We start from the raw sequence: 7,057 nt of genomic DNA on the forward strand, positions 1-7,057 counted from the left end.
AATTACCAACAATGGTTATAGGAGAGAATGGTTTATGCTTTGTTTCTTACCATTTTTTAAAATAATTTTTTGGTATAAAAATTTAATTTTTAAGCTAAAAATTTATTTTATGAAGAAATAAAAAAGCCGTCCCAAACGAAACCTTAAAATATTATGAGTGATTATAAGGCGTATAAAGTTAAATCTCCCTCATATAAAGATTATGGCTTCATTTAGAACTGCTTTTTTATTACTTTATATAGAAAAAAATTTCTCGTATAAATTCTTTTTGAACTTATTGTACTAGAAAGTTATTTTGAAAAATAATAAAAAAACGGTCACAAATGAAGCATATATTTATTTATATTCTAAAGCTAATATCAAATTTTATATTCTCAGTGTTTTTTTCTTAATAAACTAAGCTAAAAAAACTTCTATAGTTGTTAATTTGCTTAGTACAAAAATAGTATTACCATTTAATTTAGCAAAAAAAAAAATCCAAAAAATCATTATTAAAATACTGAATTTTAATCCATCTACATTTGATTTATGACCTATAACCATCCAAAATATATATATAAATAAATAAGAGCATCTCCAACCAAAAAACTCATTTCCATTTTAAAATATAGTAACATTCTAAAATGCAGTTACTCATCTTTAACTGAACTCCATTTCATAACATCAAAAAAAAATATTATCAGCATATTCTTTCTCTAATCGAAAAAAAAAGTTGTTTGTGAGCAAAGCGACGAGAATAGCATAGATGCAACCAAACGAGCTACCAAACGAGCTACAATAATCTTAATCATAAAACTACAAATAATGAAAAAAAGGAGTGCCTAATTTATTTTTTCTTCATAAGTTTAAGACAATCAACAAAGGAAAGGAAAAGAAGAAGATATTTAAGCATCATTTACAACAACTTTCTTATTGCTCTATAAACTAAACTTGTTATAGAAAAAACAACTTTTTAAAATTACTGTAGAAATTTCAATTATAGTATGAAACACAAAGCAATAAAAAAATTGTCCAAAATGAAATCTTAATAGTGCAATTTTATATTAAAATAAAAAATAAAGTAAATGCCATTTTGCAGTACAAATATTATTGTAATCATAATTTAAATATATTTATTTTAATTTTATTTTGACCATTTATACAATATTAATAATTTCAATTCTATTATTATTATCATTTGATTGTGAGAGTGTAGGTTGAAACAGAAGGGTCATGGTTAAATTTGGCTTGGAAAGGCACAGAGAAAAAGTCCAAATGCTCACCTGCTGTACATTTTACCAAATTACTCCACCTCGCCAGCGTCTCAATAGCTCCTCGTCGCTGTTGCGGTATTCCAAAGCCTTGAACTTTATATGTGCGGTACTTTCCTCCCGTTCGAAGTTACAGAAAAAAAAACTATTTACATTTTCTATATCTTAATTAGGAAAAATTATTTTGTGCAGATACAAGATGGTATTCGGAGACCAACTAAAACGGGTCACTTCATTTTTTGCTCGATACTGATGCTTGGTATCGCTGTGTATTGGGTGACATAATACATTCTTATTGATCTCCGAACTGTTCGGTGTCCACACAGAATAATTTCTCCTTAATTAGCGATGTAAACCGTACATAATTCAAGCCAACTCATGAGCTGTTTAGAATAGATGAGCGAGCTAACAAATCAATTTTACGCTAACTCCAACTTGACTCTTTAGTTCGTGAACTAGCTCATTTAAAAAATAATATTATTAGTTACACTTAAAAAATATAAAAAATCAATAATTTTTATTTTATCATATAAAAATGCTTAAAATATTTATGAATTATATTTCTCTTCCTTATTTCGAAATATAAAAAATTCTCAGACAGCTTGACCTTGTCAGTGAAATTTTTAAGCCCTCAATGGTTTATCAAGACAATGAATTAAGAGAAGTCCTAGAATTGCAGGATTATGAACAATTCAATGTTACAAATCATTACACAGAGCTTCACTCTATATGTTCAAGGGCTAGATTTGTCATTTAATTTAATAATTTCGCTTAATAAATAGGGGAAAAATATGTTAGAACAATATAACATCATTATGCATTACATTTCTTTAATATTATTTAATGATATAATTTTCTATAATAGATTATGTATTTAATTATCATACAATTTATTCATATATCCTATATATATTGAAATTATATTTAATAAGGCTTTTATGCATGCTAATAAAGTTGAAGCTGGATTCAAAAACTCAAAGGAAACCATTGTACCTTCCCCTACTTGCAATTTAGGCCACATCCTTTCCTCCAAAACCTTGAAGTCTTATAATTGTTATGTATTGGTAGAATGACTCTCTCTTGCTTGTACTCTCTTGGTTTTTCCAACCAAATCTGAATCCCCTTTAGTTCAATTTTTTTTTTTTTTTGATCGGACGACTCCGATCTACCCTCCTCTCTCTTGGTGCCCTAAGTGAGGCCAAAACCCTCCATCTCACGCGGGGCTCTCTCAGTTTTGACAAGAAAAAAAGGAGGCGGAAGAAATACTCCTCTCCATCTTCCATTGGCACGCATCCTCTCTCCCCGATCTCCTCTAGGTCGCACGGCTCCAGATTCACGCCGCACTCCCTCTCTTTCTCGATTTTGCACGGCCCGAAGGCTCTCTCTGAAGTCGAAGCTCTCACGACCTCCTCCTTAATTTCTCTCTGGTTCGCAAGTCCCAGGCGATGCCGAGCATCCCACCTCTCCGGATCTCTCCCTCTCTCTCGGGTTCGTCCAGAGCAAAGGGCCGAGGCTCACTCCCTCTCCCGATTTCTCTCGGTGACCTAGCTGAGACCGAAGACTTGCCCTGTCCCGACGACCTCGGCCAAGGCCGAACCCCCTCCGGCGATATTACTCCCGTCTCCTCTTGGTTCAGACAAGCCTCGACGTCGAACCCCCTTGCTCTATCAGATTTGCACACCCAAGACCGAACCCAACGACCTGGCTTCGCCTCCCCAGCCCAGCCCGAGTTCCCGCCGCCTGTTCTCCCTCCAGCTGACCTAGTTCTGATGAATCTTGCCTTAGCTGAACTCTATGCCGACTTCCCCTCATTCACAATGTGAGCTCCTTTTTCTACTTCTTCTTCCTCTTAGCCTTCTTCTTCTTCAAGCTTCATTTCAGTTAGTCTTTCCCTGTAGATGAAGTCAAGAGGGAATTTCATAGCTCCTTTTGCTCTGTATTCTTCTTTAAAAATGGGGTTTTCCATAGAACGAGATTTGATTTATGGAGAGATCTGCTTTGGGATTTATTTCTATGACGGAGAATAGTTTCCATGTGTATTCTTGAGATGACTTAAAATGATAAAAAGGTTCTTTTTTTTACACTGTTATAAACCTTCTTTGAAAGTGATTTCTTGTTCTCTGAGTTTTTGACATTAGCTTCTTATGATTGGTAAGTTTTATTGTCTGAGCAATACACTTCAAGGATCGGAATGATGATTGATCTCTTGTGTAGATTGGTTGAGTGTGCTCAATCAAATTGGTGTATAAATTATGAGTAGCCTACTAGTTTGTTTCGTATGGATTGGCAAGGATAGGCATATTAAGTGTATGATAAAATGCCACAAAACAAAAAAAAAAGAAGAAGAATGGTCTTGTTTTTTTTTTTATTGAAAAGTTCGTGCTATGTAAATGAATTCTTCTAATCAGTTACGTGAATATATTTGGTGTGAGGAGATGGTATGATCTATCTCGTCATTTATTACAGTGCTGGATATGATTTGTTTAGATAATTTCTACATGTTTTGGCATTCGAGTGATTGCTCATGGTATTAGATTTTATTTCTGTACGCATACATGTGGTATAAAGATGAGGGATTGGACTGTCATATCTCTTATATTTCATTGAGATGGTCTATGTGATTTTCATTGTTCTCCTTTCCTCTTTGTATATGAGAATTTTGTCTGAGGAGGGATCTGGGATTTTTTGCAAAAATTTTATCTCGTGCTTTTGTGGATTTGAAACATTGCTATTTGAGTTATTGGAGGCATATCTAGCTTTGGGGTGCCATGCTTCATGATGGAATATCCCTATGCTTTCCTGGAATTTGAGTTTCATATAGGAAGTGATGTTGGGAAATGTTGAAAAATGTATTGATTATATGATAGAGGAGTATCTCTTGGCATATTGAACATATCATCGCATGTAAGGCATCAAGGGTATATTCGGTCCCCTTGAATCATGATTGGTTGGAAAGGTGAGCTTGTTGGGTGGAAATAAACGGAAGCATGTTTGGTTCCAAAGAAATTATGGCGAATGATGAAATACCTTTTATTTTATTCTTAAATTTTGCTTTCCCTTTCACTTGTTTGGGTTTCATATGGAAAATCATGTTAGTGAGTGTGATTGGAAAAGTTTATAAGTGGCTTTATGTTCGAAAGATTTATGACTCACTTTATGTTCAAAGGAGTTTTGGTTTGTTTTAGGTTGGAAGGATTATGCTCATGCTTATAAAAAAAAATAATGTATTTGGAGAGATTCATACATCTTGTGGTGTCAATATATTGAAGAATGAAATATATGTGGTATATCAAACTGGTTAAATGGTCGATAGAGAATCTTGTATTGGGTTGTAACGACAAAACTTAGAAGATTTATTAGAAAGGCTCTACGAGTCGCTTTATGTAAGAAAATTCTGTGACTTGCTATATGTTAAAAAATTTATGGACTTTGGAAGAAGTAATGTCAATCATCACTATCACGAGCTCATGATCTCATCACGATGGCTGTGGCAAAATTGAGAGAAATAACTTGGTATATATTCAAAGCTTTACTTATGACCTTCTAAAATGTTTTATCTATATTCCATTAGTTTTTCTACATGATGGGCTCTTGATTTGCAATGACACATGTTTGGCATGTTTACAAGTTTTGTATTGAAGGCTTTCATTGGATTCTTGGTGGTATGTAATGAGCAGGATGGAAATTCATTGGGAAGTATTCACACGTTTCATAAACTCGAAGTTATATTACTTGTGTTATTGGAAACATACTTAGTCACAAAGAGTTGGTAGATTTTGAGACACCTTTGTGCTTATTTTAAATATTGATTCTTCTCTTTCTCTTTGAGCTTTATGTGGAAAGTCATGTTGTTGATTATGATTCGAAACTTTTACGTATATTCCGTGCTTTAAAGGTTTTCTTTTATCCTCCCTAACCTTATATCTTATCTTTCTATCAACCTATCTCTTTCTCTGTTACTTATTTTACTACTTATGCTTTGAGATAAAAAAAAATTCATGATTTGCTTTATACGAAAATCTTGTGATCTGCTTTATGTTGAAAAATTTTGCAAATTGTATTGTATTTGAAAGATGGATGGCTTTGTTTTATATTTGAAATGAATATGATCTGGTTGTGTTGAGAAGAGTTTTGATATGTCTTACGTTTGAAAAGACTTTGGTTTGCTCATGTTAAGAGGATTTATGATTGGTTTTAGATTCGTTTTGTATTAGAAAGTTTTTAATGAGTTTTGCGGATGTTTTATGATGGAAGTTCGCTTGCGAAGCTTTCTTGTTAGAAAGTTCTCTCAAGTATTACCCCACTCCAAATGTCATAGAGGTACTTGATTATTGGTCTTTTTCTGTAGGGTTTTGTGTCAAAAGATTTTCATAGATGCTTTGTGTGGAATTTTGTGTAGTATTTCATTTAGAGGTTTTCCATGAGGTATTTTGAGATTCCTAGCTTTATGGTTAGCTTTGTTTGGTAGATCCGTTGTTGTCTTCTTTTTTAGAACGAGGTGGTATTTCATAGGGAAGCTATCCTTCTTCTTGCTTGCACTTATTTTCTAGATGATTCTGGACTGTGGGTAGTAAGAGCATGTTGTTTTGGGTTTTGAGTGAGAGGTCTATTTTGGTTGCATTTTGGGGGTTTGTTTCTCTTTGTCGTTTGGAGCTTTGTTTAGAGGGTAGTTAGGTTGTTTTGGTTGAGTCTGATTCAAGTGCCTTGTTTGGAATATGGGGACAGTAGAGGGCGTTGAATGTTGCTTTAGGGTACACTTGACTTCGAAGAAGTGTGTCCAATAACAAAAATGCCTACATTCCTTCTGTGTTTGATTTTCATTCTTTTTCCTTCTACTGCTTTGCTACTTAGTATAGTGTTTTTATCTATAGATCCTTAAGTTTATTGATACACGTACGAAAGTTCTAAGGGTTAGAAAACAAAACTCCTTTTGATCCTATAACTTTAGTGACATCTAAGGACAAAAATTAAGGACTGAGTCTTAGATAACATAGACTTATGATGCATGCTCCTCATAAGGTAGAGACATCAAAACCTGAACTTAGTGACACGTTTTCCTAGATTTAGTACCCTCTTAATCTATTAATAATTAACCAATAAATCAACCTTAATCTAATTCCTAAAAGACATTAGAATACTTAATTCCTAATTAAACCATAATCAATATATATAATTATTAAATTGCAAATCTAAAACATACACTTGAATCAGGTCTCACTAATTTATTAATCATTCTCTAATACACTTAAAGTCTTAAAAGATTGTAGATTAAATTAGGAGAATAAATCTAAACTAAAATTAGTCCAACATAAAAGACTTATAAAATTCAAAGCTTTAATCAAACTCACTTATTATTAATAACACACTTAGTCTAAAACACCTTTAATATTAAGTAAAGTGAATCAAAATCTAACATAAACTAAGTGAATCATAAAGAATTTATTAAGATATTTCGTTATAACTCAAAGTTTAATAACTCATCTAAAATCCATCAAATTCTTAAATCAATCTTTTAAAATCAGTCAACAAACCCCTTAATATATAAAAATCACTCCAAAGATGAAGTTTATTGGATGGACTACTCCGAGCTGCGGGGCTAAGTGTCCTAAGGAGGCCTGGTTCCTCGAGCATGGTGGCACAACGCCACGAATGGATTCGATGGAGTGGCAAAACTTTAAACTTAATTGATTATTAATAATTCGAATCAAATATCAATTGATAATAAATTGCCTAATCCATCTTTCTTTCTAATTTATAACCAACTAAATTATTCAATCAAATCCTAAAATAAAATCTCTAAAATCAAT

This window comes from Dendrobium catenatum, unplaced genomic scaffold (genome assembly GCF_001605985.2).
Source record: "Dendrobium catenatum unplaced genomic scaffold, ASM160598v2 fragScaff_scaffold_54, whole genome shotgun sequence".
NCBI classification, from domain to species: domain Eukaryota; kingdom Viridiplantae; phylum Streptophyta; class Magnoliopsida; order Asparagales; family Orchidaceae; genus Dendrobium; species Dendrobium catenatum.